Source organism: Otolemur garnettii, unplaced genomic scaffold (genome assembly GCF_000181295.1).
Source record: "Otolemur garnettii isolate 467f Iridium unplaced genomic scaffold, OtoGar3 scaffold00012, whole genome shotgun sequence".
NCBI lineage: Eukaryota > Metazoa > Chordata > Mammalia > Primates > Galagidae > Otolemur > Otolemur garnettii.
Genome location: NW_003852407.1, coordinates 4,867,934 through 4,888,444, shown reverse-complemented (window position 1 = coordinate 4,888,444; position 20,511 = coordinate 4,867,934). Strand labels below are relative to the sequence as shown.

The window sequence follows — 20,511 nt, the reverse complement described above, 5'->3', positions numbered from 1 at the left end:
GGTGATGGTTGCATAATCCTGTAAATATACTAAGAACCACTGAATTTTAAATGGGCAAATTGTATGGTACGTGACTTACATCCAATAAAACTGTTATTTAAAAAAAAAAAACAATCTTTAGAAAAGTTCCCATTATTTAGGCTTTGCTTAATAGAGGCAGCCTCTACTAGACTTCCCTGGGGCTTAAGGAAGGCTGATGTCAACAGGAACTGGGACCACTGTCATCTCTCTAGTGGCCTCTCCCGGTAGCTGCTCAAAGACCAACCGGGCAACCTGTTATCTCCAGGAACAACTTAACACAATTGTCAGCCAGAATCCATAGCCAAAAAAGCAAGAGCCCTGTGTGTATGTGTGTAACACATGTGTGTAGGCAGTATAATTTTCCTGAAGGCCAAGTCCAGTTATATGATATCATCTAGGAGGGTCACGTGTACATTTGCATCTGGTTTGTATCTAATCTGAAAAAGCTAACATAGATCGTGTACCATATTATTAGGCAATTTTTCAAGTTTAGTGTCTCAAAGTTGCTCCACTCAATTTGTTGAGTGGATGGACTCAGCTATTGACTGATGAATCACAGCCTGCTCCAGGGTTCCTGCCCTGGGAGGGGAGCCTGTGGTCATACAAGCTCTCCTGTTCCATGCTCCATGCACCTACATGCCAAGTTGCCATTGGGGAGCAGCTTTCACGCTGTGGGGGAAGCTTCCTTCTCCCTGGCTGGCCTCCTGTGTGGTGGAGGGGGGTGAGCGGGTAAGGATGAGATGGAAGGAGGCCCACTCTGGCTGATCTCCTTCCAAGCAAGGCCCAGACAGAGGGGACCTTCCAAAGGGAGCAAAAGGAAATAAAGACAGAGGAGAACAAGCCTCCTTCTTTATCTAAACACAGAATCAAGATGTGCAGGGGGAAAGTGAAATTATGCAGCAATTTTGAAAGTCATTCCGTGAAGATAAACTCTCCCTTCAAAGGAATTACTCATTTCACTCCATCATGGCACACTGGGGTCTATCTATATTCAAATTTATTAAGCAATGACATGAAGAATACATGATATAAACGGCCTGTTTCATCATCCCATTCCCCATGCTAGTTTTCTTTTTTTTTGGCTAAGTCATGAGAAGTCCAGCAAGTTAAATATCAAAACAGAAATTAACAAGCATGCACACAAAAGCTGTAAAAAAAAAAATCCTTCATGAAAGTGACTATGAAGCGGGTGGCTTCAGAAAGGAAAAACACAATCTCTGACTAATATGAAGGAGACTCCAAATTGCTCTTGGCAACAATCTCTCAACTCGATTCCCCTCCCTCTATTCATCTCTGCAGTTCCCAGCCAAAGGAAAATAAACTGAAGGGCTCTCTCCCTGGCCCAACCTGTAGGGCTGCCCGGCTGAGCAAAGGCTGAGCAAACAAACATCCCCACGCAATTATACACCTGTGTAATTGCTGCAAACACTGGGACAGCCAGCTGAGTGCTCGCCACCCTTATCAAGCTGATAATCTGAATATTAGGAGGAAAATGCCTTTATTCTGGCAGCATGACATCAAAATAAAATGCAATATAATCTCATGACCTTAAACCCCAGATTCTTCTTTTTCTTTCTAGAAAAGGGAGAAGAAAGAGGACAAAACTATCCTTCTAATAAGAGTTGGTGTCAATTCTGGAGAAGGAAGGTCCCAGAGCATCACTCAGATAGGTAATAGCTTTGAGGCAAGATTTATCAGTTCACCTTCCTCACAAAAGTGGTAGTTAATTTTAGAGGTAGTTATCTTATACCTATTACACCATTCAAGATAGAAGGAGAGTTAACAGGCCAAATGTCCTGGAATATTTATGGCTACTCTGTCTCAAACATCCATCCGACATCACTCTATTAGGACAGATATGTCCGGTCAGCTGAAATGGAAAAGGACAGAATTCTCAGGAAATGGCACTGAAAGTGGAACTACGAGGGTAAGGCATAAGGTCATAAGGTGAGCTGCTCTGAGAACCCTGGTCAGTCAAGAGACCAACAAGTCCTGTGACTGTGGTCAAATTGCCCTCCCCAGTGACAAGATCAAGGGCTTGGAGCTGCAACTTGAGTCTGGGGAAAATGCCATCCTGGCCACTGAGGAACTTGGGTGATATGTCAGGAAGGTGACCCCCTGAGGCAGTTCTCATCCTAGCTGGCACTAATCCAAAGAGGGGCCAGTCCTCCTCGGAGCCTGTACAGGTCTCTTCTTGTCATCTTCAGCTGGCCTGCACCAAAACTACGGGATCATTTGGAACCCACAATTGTAAAGCCTAAACCAATAATCTGAACAGCGGCTTCCTGCACCCTTGGGACAGAGGATGCTTATGCTGTGTGCATGCCACAGTGTCCTCCTGAGCACCACCACGTCCTGGTGACTGCAGTATGGGGACAGCAGGCCATTCCTACGTTCTTTTCCCATCTTTCCTCACCCAGGCCTCCTGCTACTGCTTCTTTGTGGCAATGCTTCTGTGGCACATTCCCCAGGCCCTGTCTCATGTCATCCACTCAATACCCATCGAGGGCTGTACTATTACTATCACTATTCCCATTGACAGGGGCCGGGGACCAGGTCTGATTTCATTTCCTGATGTGAGCCCAGCACCTAGCATGGTGCCCAGAAACACACAGTAAACAGTACAACAGTAGTTGAATAATTGATTGATTGATTGATTAAATAGAAAGAAACAGTGGTTCAAAACAGTTAATACTATAAGTGACACTCACATACTGTTTTCTGTTGTGCTATAATTATACCCAGTGATTCCTGTCTCCCAAGCTAAAGTGTAAGATTCTAAATCCTACACCTGTGGGGTATAAAGGGCAGCTCTGTAGCCTGTCACTCTGTACAGCATACCCTTTTGGTCCTCAGGTTCTTTATCTGCAAAGTGGAGCTAATGATTCATATCTAATCTGGTTAGGTAAGCTAGAGAAAATGTACACCAAGCCATGTCTGGCACCTCATAGGTGGTCTTTAAATGTGCCATCCTTTTCCTCCCCACTCTTCCAGGACTGACAGCGCAAGACAGGCCTCATGGTCTACAGCTTCCAGGCCTTTGCTCTTCCTCCTTCAAGTTCTTGTCCCAAAGCCATGTTCTTTTTGAAAACTTTCTTGAACTCCTTGGCTGCCAAATGGTTTCTTCCCAGATCCCAAATTGGCTCTCTCAGCTGATTGTTAAGGGGACCTTCCACTCACTCCTCCAACTTCACTTATTGCCATGCAAGTCTCATCTATCTGCGCTGGACACCCCTGGGGTGGTTCAAGCACACGGCCCGTGTGTTCCTCCCAACAGGATTCAGAAGGTGCTAACAGGGATCCATATCTTCCAATTTCACAAGTTTCTGGAACCCAAGCTGAGGGTCACCGGACCCCTGTGGGGCTAGTGCCCTGAGTTTTGTGTAAGGAAGCCTGGACTCTGACACTGCCCACCTGGTGTTCTTGGGGAATTCATTTTACCTGCTGGACCTCAGTCCCTCACCTGTAAAATGGGGACGAGGAGGCTGGTGATGGCCCCTGGCCATGGTCCTTGGAGTGTTAGTCTGGGAGAGCAAAAGAGCCAGGCTGAGCTCCTACGAGGAGAGCTGGAGCACAGGCTGAACTAGTTTGTCTTTTTGGGAGAGTGGGTTTCTTTTTCTGTGCAGCCCAGGTTATGCCTTTAAGGGAAAGGGTGGCACCAGGCTGTTTTCCCTTCCTAGAAATTCACCCAGAAGGGGTTCTTGAGCTCCAGGCAGGAGGGGACTTAACCTGGTGAAGGGCAGCAGAGGAAGGAGTGGAGCCTGAAGCTTGAACCTGGCAGGGTTCACCACCTCCACCAGGATGTACCCCTCCCCCTTCCAAAACCTATTCTATCTAACCTGGGGGAAACTGCCTTATTGTTTCTATCACTTCCCTTTACACTTCCAAAATTCCACATTTAAGGGGATTGGAAATGGTTGGCCACCAGCTGCCAACCAAACCTCGGAAATAGGGCTTCCTCCTACTCAAAGCTGTATACCAGCTGTGGAAAGAAAGAGGGCAGTCGCCCCTGCCCACCTGCTCACCTGCCCACCCGCACGCACAGCCACAGCTGGGACAACAGAAACTAGAAACGGAATCCAGAGCTCCAGGAGCCCTCACGGCGCAGCACCCCGCACTCAGGCGGGGCGGGGATGGGGGCAGCATTTCTTTCCCGTGCGTCCTTTCCAAGCCAGCTCTATAGCCACTGCGCCCGCCTCCAGGGACCCAGGAGAGGGTGACGGGAGCCTGGGTGCCCGCGGGGAGGGGGGGCGCACAGGTCTGTCCTCCCGCCTCATCTCGCCAGGACGCCTCCGGGGTTGAGCCCAAAGCTTGACTCGCCAGCCCCAGTCGGAGCACTCCCCGTCCACCCACCACCAGGCTGGAGCCCAGGGAAGGGTCCCCGCCTACCCGGCTGAACTCATGATTCGGGCTCGTGGACGGGACACCCTCCGGAGCGCCTAGCCAGACTTCAGCCATGCCCCCTTTAATCTCTGCTCATGTCTCCAGACCTCGACTTCTGCTAAGTTGCTATAGGTTCTGTTTGCCCTTTCCCCAAGTTTTGCATCTGACACTCGGGAAGATCAAATGTTTGGGGGGACAGGCAGTTTAAACTACCGACGTGTATCTGCAACTACCTTTTGGAGTTCCCTTACATTCTTTTCACTGCCCAAAGAACCTGCCCTCGAGGGCCCACGGCAGGGGGCACAAGCAGAGTTGCTCTCCGCACAGTTCCAAGCTCTCCCTCGCATTTCCCTGGAGGTGCGCGGCCTCTGCGCCCCGCAGCAGCTGCAGCAGGGCAGGGGTGGAAATGCCTGGAGGACGCTGCCACCCGCGCTCGGGAGCGTTGGCCAGAGCAGCCCTGCGGCCCCCAACGCGCCACCCGGCCACCGGGTCCCGGCGATACAGAGCGAGAACGCTTGAAGTATTTGGGGTGGGGGCGGCCGCCAGGCGCCCCTGGAGCTCTCCCAGGCGCCTGGAAGGGCTTCCTTCCCAGCCCCTCCCCGCGATCACTGCCCTGCTCCCTCCTGAGGCCTCCGCAGACCCACCTGGCTGACCGGGGGACGCCGCGCTTGTGCCTGGGCCGTGTCCTGAGCGCCGCCAGGGTCCCGGGCTGGGAATCCACGCGGCAGCGCTGCTCCGGGGAGCCTGCCGCAGCCGGCGGGAGGTTGTCATTGATTCGTGCTGGGCGAGTTAAGCCATTCCAGGAGTGGTTTTGAGAGAGCACTCCCACCCCTCCCTCCAACCAGAAGTATTTGGCAGTCAGCCCCTTTGGTCCACCTGTACTGTTAAGCGCGGGACAAGGACCAATTTCACTAGTCGCGCTTTATGCTTTGCTTTGTAACATGCAGATTAAGCTCTTTGGAAAAACTAAAGCAGAAATGAAAGCAAGGGCGGTGGGGGCGGTTTCCTTTCCCCTTCTTTTCTCCCCGGTTTCTGAGTTTATTTCTTCCCTCTCTCTCTAGTATTTCACAAAATGCCTTACCACTTATCTCAAAACAAGGAAGGCTTTTTATTATTATTGTTTTATTCAATACTGCATGTCTTTTTAGAGGCAATTTTATTTCCATTTGCCTGAAATCTGGGCCCACAATAAAATTACTAGAATTATATGTTTTCTCCTTACAGGGTCGTGAATGTGACTTAACTAAATCAAACACTGCACAATAATCTTTCCAGTGACAAAAAAGGAGAGAGTGCAGGAAGGAAGCCCAGAATGGCAGCTCCAGCCTCCATGGGTTTCTCACTGGGGCCTGGCCCAGGTGGGGTCATGAGCCCTGAGTTGGGGGCATCCCCTTCTCCTCAACAAATACAGATGACTCAGGGTGACTCAGAAGGGCTAACCAGAGATTCCAGCAGTCTAAGTTTAGGGTAGGCCAGCCACCAATCCCAGAGAGGTGCCGCCAAACACCCTCTCCCAGGCCTTTCCTTCAAACTATACATCAAACCCTTTTTGAAAATGGCCACCTGGGAGTTGGCTCTGACCAGCTGGCTGCTGTCAGGCCTCTTCCCCTCTGAAACTGTCTGGTCACTTGGGGGAAATTACTATTCTCTCCTTGGTTCTCTGGCTGGCTGTTCTCAGAAATCCGGGGAAGGCAGGGGCATGTTCTCCCATGGACTAGCCACCCCTGTGCCATGGAGAATGAGCACAAAATTCATACCTGTGCTCCTCTGTGGGCAGACCAGCACCTTGAGCATCCTGAAGCCAGAGATAAACCCCAAAGTACATTGACCATGAAGACCCAGGGATGGAGCTATGATATGCAGAGCTCCAGAAAGCCCATTTGGACTAAAATATCTCTCTGACAGGCCTGAAGTCTCAGGGTTAGTGGTCTCCTTCCTGGAGTATGCTTTGCAGGGAGTCTGCCCCTGGCAGACTGGCAAAATTGTATCATGAAGGCAGGAAAGTGTCTCTCTGTGGTTCTAAAACTACCCGCAGCAGGTATAGAAGCAGGATTTTCCACAAGGGAGTGGGATGAGTGTCAGACCCTCTGTATGGTAGAAGGAAGGCTGTCAATAGTCAGTGTCAAGGGAGAGGCTAGATGGCCAGGTGTGGTGGGGAGAGAGATGCTGATCGGGGAGTCAGGCCCAGAAGGGAAGAAGGGGGTACTTGATCAGAGCAGGTGGACAGTTTCCAAGATTGGATAACTCCATAGCTTTTTATCAAAAACTACATGCTCCAGGAACACCCAAGCCAAAGAATGAAAAATCAAATCCCTTTGTCCACAAAGTCACTAATTAAATATCTGACTAAGCATAATTCCACATTCCACTCCCAAACCTGGGCCGGTAAAAGTGCCAACACATGACCTGGATGGATTCAGTATTAATCCAGAAGTGTTTATTGTGTGCCCATAAGGGTTCACTTCAGTAGCTGGGGTGGAGGTGGGGTGGGTGGGTGCAGTGGGGTGCCACCCTCGGAGCCTTTCATATTGTGGGAGAGATAAGGCACAGGTGGACTAGATAGTAGGGCAAGGTGTACCTGGCTTTGTACAGGGCCCATTAAGGCACAGAGACCTATGTCTGCAGAGCTCACAGGGACAGGGCTGCAGAAAGAGGTGGGCTGGGCAGGCCTGAAGTTTGTGCTGCTGTAAGCAGGACAGGAGGGCATGCTGGGAGGCTGAGGCAATAGAGGCAGGAGTGGGAGTCTCTGGGGAAGCCAGCAGCTGGCCTGGCTCAGAGGGTTCTTCTAGTCAGAGGGTAAAACCTCCGGGTAAGGAGTCCAAGGGGTAGAGCCAGTTTCTGGCTAAAGGGAGAGAGTACAGGGCAGGGCTTGCTTTGGAGGGTAGGGAGGATCACAGCGCCTTTTCAAACACAGCTGCAGAGGGATGTGGGAGGGAGGATGCAGGGAAGGGTGGGCAGAGTTAGGTGTCCAGCCCAGCCTGCCCCCAGGCAGCCACTCCTAGCAAGGCTCCAGCCCCTGGTCTGGAAGGAGTGTCTGGGTAGGCCAGTGGGTGGTGCCAGGACCAATGATACTGCAGCCAAGAGCCTGGGGAGAGCTGGCTGCTGTCCAGCCTATGGCTGGGTCCTGCAGTGGACAGTGAATGTCACTCCTCCCTCCTCCTTAAATCACTCTGTGTGTGTGTGTGTGTGTGTGTGTGCCTGTGCCTGCCAGGACACGCCCTTCGGAATGGCTTTGGGCACAAAGTGGAGACCCGCCCACTGCCCCTCCAGCCTCTCTTTAGTGCCAGCTGCCTCCTGGGAACAGGAACATAAAGGAGACTCAGAGGGGTGGAGGTGGGGGGACAAATGAGGCTCCCAAAGCCACCCACAAAAGAGGTGCTGGGCAGCCAGACTCCAGATCTCTGTACTTTTCTTTTGGGGCCCTCGTTTCTTCCTAGGCCTTCTTCAGCCTCTTCCCTCTTCACTCTCCTCCTTCCCTCCTTCCCTCTGGCCCTCCCCTATGGCAGCCCCCACCCCTGGTTCCTGCCGGGCTGGATCAGGTCAGCCAGAGGCTTAGAAGTAGGCTGGCTTCACAGGACCCTGGCTCTCACAGCAGGCCCCCAAACCCAACAACTCACTCCTGTTCTCGTGAGGACAAAAACTCTTGCTTCAACACCAAGCAGGCTTGGAAGGCCTGACAGAGGCACTGTGAGCACACGTGCTACTGCCTTAACTTGAAACCTCAGCAGGGCTGGGCACTGGCTGCAGCTGTGGCCACACACACAGCGTCTGCATGTGCATAAAGAGGCAGACACACATGAGCTTTGTGACCTAGGGAGTGTAACACTAATCTCTGTTGAGGGCCTACTCTCATCACTTAATCCTTGCTATAACACCTTGAGGTAGGTCTTATTAATATTCCGGTCTCACTGATGAGGAAACTTGGGCTCAGAGGCATCACAAAACTGGACCTCATGCCTTGGTCTTTATGACTCTGGTGCCCAAAGGCTGCCCGGGGTTTGAACTCCGGCTCTTCGTCTAATACATACAGTTCTTCCTGAAGGGGCAGTCTGTGTTGCCTACGTGTGCCTCTGTTCATCCACCTGCTAAATAGGCAGGGCCACGGCTCTTACTGAGCCTGAGAGGAAACTGTTAGCCAGGAAGAGGCTGAGGTGGAGGCTGGACCTTGGTCAAGTGCAGAAGCAAGTGTCCCTAGAGAATGCGCAGAGCATGAGGAAGGAGTGTTACTCAAAACGGAAACTCAGCATCATCCTTCCTGCCCCCATTTCAACCCCCAGCCGAACCACTGATCAGCAGGTCCCTCTCCAAAACAGATCTCAAAACTGCCCTCTTCCTGCCACCTCTGCTACCACTGCCCTAGGCCAAGCCACCATCGCCTCTCACCTTGAGGTCAGCAGGCACCTCCTAATGGACTCCCAGCACTGTTCCTTACCTGTTCCTGCTGCCCAGCACCACAAGCTGCCCACGCAATCCCCTTAAAAGACGCATCTGGTCCTTACGGTGCCCTTCAGACTGCTCACCAAGCCCACAGGGCCCTGCAAACTCTTTGCTTGTCATTTCGAACTCCGGCATCCCCTTACCCCTCTGCAGTCACAGGCAGATTCAGGCATTCCTGTTCCATTTCCTTTCTGCTGTGAGACTTGGCTTGCATGGATTCCTCAGCCTGGAATTCCTATCCCTTTCCACTTAAATTCTTGTAGAAATGACACCTCCTCAGAGAGGCCTTTCTTGACCACATAGATAAATTAGTGCCCCTACCAATTCTCTATTTCAGACCCTTGAACAAAGCACTCATACTTACATTGATTTTACTATCCAACTGTCCCTCCTACTAGAGCAGGGGCTGCCTGAGGACAAGGCCCTGTGCATCTTTTTCACTGTGTTGTGCTTGGCACAAGGTCAGCCCTGGGCAGATGTTTGTGGAAGAGACATCTATAGAGGGAACCACATATCTGAGGACAGAGGACTGGTTAGTGTCTCAATGAAATAAATGTCTTCCATTTTAGAGAAAATCTGTGAGGCAATGTGGGGAGATTGTGTAGGAATCATCATGATCTCAACACACTGGATGGGCTAATGTTCATGGCATCATGGCATGTGGGCAGTTGGCCTCAGTGTATGTGTCTCTCTCCATCTTTGTCCCTCTCTTTCTCTCTCTCTGGGGCTCCACTGACATCCCACCCTGTGCTTTTTAAGTGCTCAATGAATGTTCAATTCAATTTTGAGGAAAACTGAGAGAAAACTCAACCAGCTAGGGCAATAGGAAGGTGGTGCGACTCCCAACAGAGGTTCCTCAAGGGAGGGGGCCAAGCCGGCCTCTTTCTTCAAGGCCCCTTTTCATCCTGTCAGTCACCAGGCCCAGACCTTACTATTCTGGACTCTGCTGTTTGTACTATTAGCACCAATGGACTTGTCTGTAATCACACAATTCTATCACTTTGATCCACAGATCGGATTTCAAAGAAACGTATTAAATGCCAATTTGAAATAACAATTCATTGCTGTTTAGCATCAAAAACAGAGAGGGAGCCACAAATTTAATCTAAGTTACACTTTAACAGCCCTTTATATGGTCACCAAGTTTACTCAAATCTGTAAGCTGCCAAGGCTACACACGTTTCTGCCACAGTGTTTTAGGGGGCAGACTCAGCCATTTGGAACCTATTGGCAGTATGGCAAACGCCATCAAACTCCTCCACTTCTTCAATCGCATCATGGGGATCCACAGGAGTGGTTCCCTGTGGCTGACTGGCCTCTGGCTACCCCGTCCTGTGGGTGCTGGAGGGTGACAGCAAAGTGCTGTGGCTGTAACCCCAGATGGGTGAGGGAGCCTGCATCCCACTTCTCAGTTGCTGCTGGGAGACCAGCTGGTGCCTGTCTAGGGCTGTAGGGCACCTCCTAGGGGAGGTGCGGGCTGAACACAGGGTGCTGGGGAAAGTGAGGGAAAAGAACCCCCTGCACTAGAGCACAGGGCAGGGTTCTGAACCCGGCAGTTTGCACAGTAGGCTGGGCAGGCAACCGGGGTCCCAGCCCTCTGCTTACAGCCCAAGGCGCCCAGGGCTGCCAGGGCCTCACCCTCTTCCCTGATTGTATCAGGTGATGCAGTTGGGCATCTGCCACAGGGGAGGGGAAGGTGCCAGGCAGAAGCTTAGCTAAGCCTGGCTGGGGGCTCTTTAGGGGGGTGGCTGGACCCATCACCATGGGAACTGGCTGGGAGCCTGGGGTAAGAACAGGGCTTAGTCAGACCTGGCCGAGTTGGGGCAGTGGTAGAAAAGGAGGTGGCACCAGTAGCCTAGGGAAGCAGATCACTCCTTCCTGCCTCCCTCCCTCTCTCCTTTTCCCCTTCTACCCTTTCTCTCTTTCCCTTGCTTTTGTCCCTCTCTTCCTTTCTTTCTCCCTCCCTCCCTCTCTCTCTCCTTCCTGTACTCCTTCCACTCTGCCCTGCTTCCCTCCCTTCCTCGGTCCCTCCTTACTTCCTTACTGCCTGTGCTCCTTCCCTCCTCCCTCATCTCAGAGGTCTATACTACCTGATCTGTGTTCCCACCACTCCGGGCTTTGCTATAAAGTGGTAAACAATCCACGTGGTCTCCACCTTCACAGAGCTGACCTTCTAGTAAGGGAAAGACAATAAGCAGATAAACATTTACCAGGAACTCAGGTGGGTGAGTCCAAATCCTCCATCTCTCAGCCCCTTCTTTAGGTAAAGCACTTTGTCACTCTCTAGCAGCCTCTCACCTCATGTGATCCCCACCTGGAGGGGCCAGGAGAGGGGGATTACTGTGCCCGTATAAAGGGAGGAAATGGGGTCAAGGTGGTATGAGGAAATGGGGTCGAGGTGGTGTGATGACTTGCCTGCCAGGCCACACTGGAGCTGCTATGGTGGGACACAGCCTGCCTCCCTGCCAGGAGCGCCCCTCTTCCTCCAAAGCAGGGGGAGGATTGAACTCTTCTAAAGATACTTTTTCTTAAGGGAACATACCGATATACATAGAAAACCAAGAAAAAATCACCTAAGATCCTCACCTAGGACTGACAACAAACTTACCGACTATTAAATGAACATTTACTGTGTGCCAGACAGGATGTCTGTGGGTTTAGGCAGTCCAGGAGCTCAGGACCAGCTACATGAGTTGCAAACTCCAGCCCTGACCAAGATTCCTTCCAGTAACATGGTGAATGCATTTAACTGTCCCTCCTGGTCCCTAAGAATCCATGAGGGGCCCATTACTCAGCCATGTAATTGGGACTCTTTGGCCTAACAAATATTCTCTGAGTGCTAACAAAGATTCTCTCTTTGTCCACATTTTAGGCAGGCTCCTCTGAGCACCCTTTCCTTAGCTCTTGACCTTGGATCTTGTCTTAGGTCCACCTGGCCCAGTTTTAACAATAATATTGCTCAGTTAGTTTAGGGAGAATCCCATAGTCTTGATGGCTAATCACCCTGGCCTGCTGGTGTGCCTTCAGGAAAAATCTCCCTACCTCGAATGTCCATCCACTGACCCATTCTCCCACCCCACACCCTTCCCCTGGGCTAAAAATCCCTACTTGTCCTTATATTTGGACTTGAACCCGAGGTCTCTCCCCTATTGCCATTGGGCTCACCGCCAAATACAACAAAGACAAGTAGAGATACTCCTATTGCAATAGTCCTGAATAAAGTCTTCTTTACCATCTGTAACAAATAATTTTTTCGTTAACAGTTATGATGATGCATCTTGAACAGAATCAGATTTATCACTGGCCCCCAACCTCTCACTCAGGACTCTAAGTATGTACTTTTGAAGCCTTTATCTTCACTCCTGATTGAGTGACCAGGAAACCCTGGGTGAGTCCCACTCCCTACCCAATCTAACATGCCAGGTGCTGGTCCACTGAAGTGTGGTAAGAACACAGTTTGATTTATAAGATTTCCTCTGAGGCTGGGTTAGAATCCCAGACTTCTTTGATTGAAAGGTATCTATTGGAGCAAGGATCTTCTGGGATGGAAGTCTTGTTGGATCAAAGGCCAGGGAATAGGGATTGACCTCCTGGCCCTCAAGTAGGACATTCCTGGTTCTTTAGTGAGGTCTGTACTCTAGAAGCTGGGTTAGAGTCCTAGGCAGAAGTTGCACTGGAGGCCTATCTCTATTTTTAGGGAACAGAGGCTTGGGTAGAGTCCTAGCCTTCTCCATTTGGAAGGTATCATTAGTTAAGAAGTGGAAGCTTCTCATTGCCTGAGATGCCCCACAACCATAACAAGAATCCTATCTTCCTGCCTTGCTGGCACGATTTTACTAATGACAACCTGGAATTTCAGTGACTTCTCTGGCTCCTTGAAGGCCTGTCCCTTACAGTTGCTTCTGTTCCTTCTTCCTCCTTTATCCATCTTTAATCTCCCTTTCCGCTCCCTGAATCCCTCTCTCCTCCATTTGATCCACTCGACCCCCCTTTTCTCCCTCTCTCTGCCCACCATTACCAGACTTTCCTCTTCCCACTCCAGTCCCTCAACTCCCTATGGTCACTTGAACTTCAGACCTCTGTTCCCATTGAAGGGCACAAGGGACTTAGGACTCCCCAAAGCAAGTATGCATTAGGGCAAAAGAAAGTCCTAAAAATCTCCTCCCCAAATATCAATACAAAGCTTTAGCTTTCATATCGAGCAGGTAACTTTAACTTATTCCATCAGTCAGTAAGGCAATTCAGATAAAAATAGGAAGTTATGGCTCAGCGCCTGTAGCCCAAGTGGCTAAGGCACCAGCCACATACAACAGAGCTAGTGGGTTCGAATCTAGTCTGGGCCTGCCAAACAACAATGACAACTACAACCACAAAATAGCCGGCATTGTGGCAGGTGCCTGTAGTCCCAGATACTTGGGAGGCTGAGACAAGAGAATTGTTTAAGCCCAGGAGTTGGAGGTTGCTGTGAGCTGTTATGCCATAGCACTCTACCCAGGGTGACAACTTGAGGTTCTGTCTCAAAAACAAACAAACAAACAAACAAAAAAGGAAGTTATGCAAGGAAAAAATATATATATACATATATACACACACATATATAAATACTTTTTATACTATCGTGTTTACATAACTCATGGCTAAAATTTTAGAATGAAAGCCATACTGTAAAGTCTTTACTTGCGTCTATCTATATGTTTATGTATGCATGTATATATGCTATATGTATAAGATATTTTTCTACCCCTGGATAGTATTACCAAATTAATTTATAAAATCCTGTAAAAGAGGTCTATTCAAATTAGCTCACAGAAATTAAATATTCTTAAAACTATCAGAACTACAAACTTAGCCAAATGCTTTCCAAGTTCATGTAATTTAGGGAAATCTTTAGCAAAAAAGACTAGTTTAATACTATTGCTCATTGTATAAAACCAGCTATATAGTCTGAGTTATCAGCATTAAGTATAAGATTAACATATATTTTGTATATAACTTTTTTATGCTCATAAGACTTCCCAGAGGGCCTGAAAAAATCTCAAAATTTTTTTCTTTTACCTTGTAAAAAGAGATATTAAAATAATTAGGGTTGATGCATTGAATTGCATGAAAAATACTGTCAAATAAGAAGAGATGTTTAATCTTCCCTATATTTAGACAGGTATATGTATATATGTATACATACATTTGTATATACATAATATGTTACCCTTATATGGGTAAAAGCTGTTAGTATAAATATTTCAGAAATTGTATGAAGTTCTCAGAAATTTGTCATTACCTTGGTGTTCATAATGTGTCCTAGTATATTATTATTAATAATTTTGGTGGCATAATATTATCAGTCATAATTTTGGTTATTGTTTTAAAACCTTGTGTGCCACAAAAGAAAACCGATTTCCTTGTCAAATGAACTCTTATCGGATCTTTAAACCATGGCCATTTTAAGTCTCTTGGTTTTACTGATAGTTGTTTTACTCTGATTCATCTTGAAAGAGTTTGCCACCAGCTACAGTCCAGAGTGCTTTGTCTTCAGCAAAAAGGGACATCTTGGAGATGGATGGAGAGAACTATGCCCAGGTACTCTGGGGTATAGGCTTCTGATGGAATTGCTTAAATAAATTTGAGACCATACCACCAAACTGACTCAGGATTTCTAGAACCCTAGTGGAGAAGCTGATGGTTTCAGAAAACCACTATCCTAAGATCAAGCAGAACAAGAATTAATTACATTGGACTGAAAAAAACTCATGAAGGATAATGGTAATTTTTGTTTGGAATATTGTTGCCAGCTTTAAAAGGAATCCCTTTTCCTTTTTCTTTAACCAAGCTATGAATCACAACAATTTAATAGACCATACTTTTGTAAAAGGAAATTAAAACTTTTATCTTTTTCTCCCCATTTGATCCTTCCACAATGCGGGAACTCTTGTTGAATATTCTCACTTTCACGGCAATATAACTATTTGCACAAGTTCCATAAGAATCTGTCTTCTTTGTAACAGAACATATTGGAAGTACCGGTTATATAACCAAGGCTTTGACTGGAATGTCATATTTGAGAATGATGTGTCCAATATAACCAGACATTCTTCTTCTTCTTTTTTTTATTGAGACAGAGTCTTACTTTGTTGCCCTCAGTAGAGTGCTGTGGCATCACAGCTCACAGCAACCTCAAACTCTTGGGCTTAAGTGACTCTCTTGCTTCAACCTCCCAAGTATCTGGGACTACAGGCGCCTGCCACAATGCCCAGCTATTTTTTTGTTTTAACAAGCCTGGGCTGGGTTCAAACCCACCAGCTCTGGCAGCCCTGGTAGATGTGGCCGGTGCGGTAGCCACTGACCTACAGGAACCTCCTGACCAGACATTCTTAAGGACCTAAAGCTGACTTTTTGGAGCCGGTGCTCACAAAGCTCTTAGGAAAACCAGCCTAGTACCTGCTGTACATTGTCCTTGCCTCACAGATGAGTGGAAAAGGTCACTTCCTGGCAGGACCAGGAAACTGAGGATATTCTGGGGACTTAAAGAAGAAAGGATTCACCTAAATGTATAGGTACCACAGGCAAAATCTGGTGATGAGTTCTTGGCTTGGCTTCCTAGCATCAAGAGGATTTTAAAAGTATAATCTGAGATCCTTTAAGAAAAGTTTCAGCAAAGCAAACTTAAAAAGGCCTAGGTGGTCTTGTACCATTTTGCTGTACTTAAATAAATAATTAGGCCAAATCTAATGAGACCAGACATTTTGTCAACAAGAATAATCTTACTTTATCTCTGACCGAATAAGGGAGGTGCATGTAGAAACTTTATGTTTCAGTGGACAACTACAGCACACGCTTGTGGGCTATCAGATTTGGTCCTGCTCCTTGGCTGTAAGGTTCTGTTATCCACCTGTAAACTAGACTAGATGCAGCCATCTTGCACACTTTGTCAGGGCCCACTCTTCCTTTTGTGAACGTTGAGCAGGAGAAAGGCAGTGAAAGGAATGGGAAGATGAGGGTGGCCCTGTGTGCACGTGTGCATATGTACGGTGTGTGAGGAGGCACGACGAGTGGAAGGACCAGAAGCTAGACTGGCTGCTAGATGGGAAGGGGTGTGCACAGCAGTTTCCCTGTTGTTTCAAGCACCTGCTCCAGCTGGCTCCAGTGTACTCAGGGAGAGGTTGGCCTCACCCTAGTGTTATTCAGCATGCCACTGTCAGAGGATACTGAGTACAGCTGAGACACCCACAGCCCGATAAATCAGTCAGGGCAGGGGTCAGCACAATGACCTTCACCACATTGTGAGGTAGGGAAGACAGGGGCCTTCTAATGGAAGCTGATCTTTTTCCATAGGCCAAGGTTAGGCTCATAGAATGGACAGGGGGATAGGGCAGAATTAAATGGCTACTACATAGATCAAATCAATGGAATTGACCTCCTGCAAGGACCATATTTAAAAAAAGCCAAACCCACCATTCACCTCCAAGGACAGGAAAACAATTTTAAGAGCAGCAAGTATTGTGCTAAAAGCATTGCATGCAATGTTTCTTTTAATCCTCAACAACAATCCTATGAAGTCAGTATATTATTACTGTCTTTTGACAGAAAGGTAGTTCAGAGCCGGGACCTAGACTCAGGTCACATTTACCATGGCTAGCAGTCACTTTAAATCCTAGAGAACTGTGTGAGGTGGCTCCGAATATTTCTGAACTTCAAATGCAGTAGGAGAAACCAAAGCAAGGCAGAAAGTAGGAAACTGCTAATGAAAACAGGACAAGGCCCTTGTTGAAGGCAGTGGATGCTGTTTGGGGGCATCTGGAAGCAGAGAATAAGCAGCCCTCTGCCTGGCATCAGATAGCAGGTTTACCTAGCAGTGAGTTACCTAGGACAAATGGAATTCAGAAGTCCTTGATAAAGGCTTTCCATTTCACTGATGAAGAGAAGAGATCAGCAGCCGGAATTGTGTGTCACACGGGCACATGCTATACAATGACTATAGTATGGTGGTACTTCTGAGAAGGTGGATTTCAGGTCCTCCAGCAGAATCTCCTGGACAGACGGTTACCACATAGATTCCTGGGCCCCACCTCAGGCCCACCGAATTGGAATCTGACCCCAGATCTGCATTGTCACAGACTCTGCAGGGGATTCATGCTGAAGCGGAAGCAGCCGCGGAAACTGGTAATTGACTGGTCTGGCCTCACAGGTTCATGGCTCGTCTGTCCTTTAGTGTGTGTTGAGGGTGTGGGTGAAGCAGGAGGAGGTTTTCAAGGGCTGGATTGTACCTTAAGCATGTTCTTGACATCAATCATTTTTAAACCCTGCCTAAAATGCTGCCAAGTGAACACAGTGTTACATACTTAACCACTCCTTTACTTTAAAATACTTGGGGGTTTTTGCCATGCCATATCTAATGTTGGGATGACCATCCTTATGCACACTTTTCTCATATTTTGAATGATTACCTTAGATCAGTTTCTTATAAGAAGCATGGAAAGGACTACGAACATTTTCTTAGTTCCCAACATATAGCACTAAATTGGATTTTCCATTTGAGCTGATACCTATACCGTTGAAGAGCGTCCATTTTACCACAGCACTGCCAACATTTCAATCCTTGTTTTTCTTTTTTCCTTTCTTTTTTTTTCTTTTGTAAGAAAGAGAGTCTCAATCTGTTGCGCCAGCTAGAGTGCTATGGCATCAGCTTAACTCAAAGCAACCTCTAACTCCTGGGCCCAAGTGATCCTCTTGCCTCAGCCTCCAGAGTAGCTGGGACTACATGTGCCTGCCATGAGGCCAGGCTAATTTTTCTATTTTTAGTAGAGACAGAGTCACTCTTGCTGAGGCTAGTCTCAAACTCTTGGCCTCAAGAGATTCTCCTACCTTGGCCTCCCAGAGTGCTAGGATTACAGGTGTGAGCCACCATGCCTGGCCTCAATTTCTTCATTTTAAACAAGGAAATTAAAGCTGGATTGTAGAAGTGACTGTGATCTGTCTGAAGTTATAATCCCCGTCAATGCCAGAGTTCAAACAAGAACCCAGGGAGCTCTTATGCATAGGCCAAGAGTTTGGCACTGCTAAGTTCTTTAATCTCCAACCAGGTAGGAAGGAAAAATCAAGTCTGGAACACCTTTCTCTTTCTGTCCCAATCTCCTTGCCAGTTTTGCCTTCACCCAGACTAGCAGCTCATATTTCTGTGCTTTTCATGGTTTTACTGCCTCTAAAGCCAGGGCTTCTCTTCCCTGTGCTCAAGTCCCATATCCTTTCTGAGCCCTGCTTTGATTAGGCATAGCTGAGTGTGTATTGAATGTATTATAGCTACAAGGGTGGGGGAGCAGTGGGACAAAGGTGAGGTGACAGCCAAGGGGAGGGACCAAGGCCTGCCAGCCCTGTCAGAGCGTGGGTGCACATGAGTGAGGAAACAGTGGGAGGGTGGGTGGGGCCAGGTGACAGGGGAGAGGGGTGCAGGGGACAAGCTAAGCAGCCACCCACTGCTACTGGGACTCCAGCTGTTTGCATCAGAGAGCTGTGCTCTGGCTTCAGGGGATCCCCAGCTAAAGGGGATCACAGGTAACACTGCATGAGTATGTGAGCATGTTTCTTTTTCTGGGGAGATAGTCCGTTAGTGTTTATTACATTTTCAAAAAGTGTATGACCTCCAAGAAAGCTCAAGAAAGAAAACTCAGGAAATGTGGAAAGCCACCTAGAAATATAAACTGTCTTTTGTAGTGTATACATTTTTACCATCTCATAGCTCTGGAATCTGGACTGTAGAAGTAGGGAGAGAGTGAATAACTATAGTTAGTCTTTGTCAAGATAGCTGATTGACTGATAGATGACAGATAGATGGTAGACACATGCCACAAGGACAGATAAGTAATCCATAGGGAGAATGAACACATCTACACTCAGCAAATAGGTACGGTAAAGAATCATTGCTTATGCCACCTACATTTTTTCATTCTTCACTGTTGGAGTGGGTGATCAGGGAGCTGACAGGAGGAGGGAAGCCTGGTTGCTGAGGTGTTCAGAGTCATTGCCCTACAAGGACGATCAGAGACAAAGATAAAGTCTTGGTAAAGTGACGAAGCCAGTTAGTGGGAAAACGGGATTTGGTTTCACAACTTTTCCAGGATGAACTCTTGCATAAGATGGGACACACTTGAAAACAATCACAGAGAGCCCTTATTAAACATTTAGTGGGTGTCAGGCCCTGTGCTAAGCACTTTACAAGTATTATCTTGTTTACTTTTCATGCCAGCCCTGGTTTGGACATAGGTTCCATTTGACACGGAGGATACGCAGGCCCAAGGATGCTAAGTCACTCTGCCCAAAGGACACAGTGGAGAGTGGAACAGTGGTACCAGAGGCCAGGCAGCTGGGTCCACAGCCGCAGCACCTGAGACCTGGGCATGAATGGACCCAGGACCCCGCTCAGCCTTTGAGAGCAGTGATGTTGTGCAGTCAGAATCAACCCCATCTCTGTTTTACAAGGAAGGACTAGACCCCACTATCTTAGCCCTACTGTTCTCTTGGATTTTAAAAGGATAGTATTGTGTATACACTTGAAATTATCTAGGCTGGTTGTTCACAAAGTAGAGTGACAATAATAGCAACTGTAGTAATACCTCCCATTTATTGAGCATCTAATATAAGTCAGACACTATATAAAAGGCTTAACAGTCATTTTCTTAATTTCATCCTTACAATAAGCTTTTAAGGTGAGGGAAGACTGGCATGCCCATTTTACAAATGGGGTAATGAGATACAAGGAGGTTTATAAAAGCTGCCTGAACTCAGCCGGTGAGCACAGGTGGGCTGGACTACACCCACCTTCTTTCTGCTTCTCTGCCCCTTGCTGGCTGATGCAGGGCACAGAGGTACAGGTCTTGGATTCCTTGTTGGGGCCTGCCTGATGACTGAGGAATAGGAAATACCCAGGGAGCTTACTGCCATAGTCTAAAGGAAAGGAAGGAAGGAAGGAGAGAAGAAAGGAAAGAAGGAAGAGATGGAAGGAGGAAGGAAACATGGATGGAAGGAAGCATCACTATACATCAGCCAGCACCAAGATGTTGATGAATGATTCAAATACACATCTATAATTTCAAAAACCTTATACAAGAGAGGCACTGGCCACTGGCCACAGTGCTGTGAGTCAGTCTGCCCTGATCCAGTCACTCCAGGATTTAATCAGAGGTACGACCCGTGTCTTTTTGGAATTTAGCTACGGTCTTTGAGGACAAAGCTCACTGCCTCATAAACTGTTCTTGAGAGATTCAAGTAAATATGGGAGCACACTCATTTGGTTACAATCCCCGGTCCCCTTAGCTCTCTCTCCTCTCAAGGTTTTAACTTTGAATCCGGAAGCCCAAAGGCTTGGAAGGCATGAAGCACAGGACACAGTAGGGACAGACAGCTCCAAGCACAAGATTAGGAAGGGGAGGATATGGCCGTGGCTCAGGGCCATGTCTGGAAAATCCTTGCAGAAAAGACGCTAAAAGTCTTGTCAAGTTCAGAGCGCTAAGCTGGATGCAGAGTCTGAGAGGCCTTTGGCAGCAAGAGCGCATAGTCAGTGTTCCAAGCAAGCAAGCAGGGGGTCAGGACTGGGCACAAGCCAGGCATGTGGGCCTGTCACCTGGGTCCTGACAACCAGACATGCACAGAGGTCAGGAGTCCATCTGAACAGCTAGGAGG

General features: G+C 48.0%; 1 protein-coding gene across 2 annotated transcripts in view; it reads right to left on the bottom strand.

Moving 5' to 3' along the window:
- Positions 1-20,511, bottom strand: part of ZBTB7C (zinc finger and BTB domain containing 7C) — a 346,334-nt gene that overhangs the window by 101,991 nt on the left and 223,832 nt on the right. The window contains exon 1 of one of the 2 annotated variants that reach the window (XM_003784714.1): positions 5,049-5,403. The exons of the other annotated variant lie outside the window; for it this stretch is intronic. The gene's annotated coding sequence lies outside the window, so the exon portion shown is untranslated. Of the gene's footprint in view, positions 1-5,048; positions 5,404-20,511 lie in introns of those variants that run through there. 2 annotated transcript variants of the gene reach the window in all.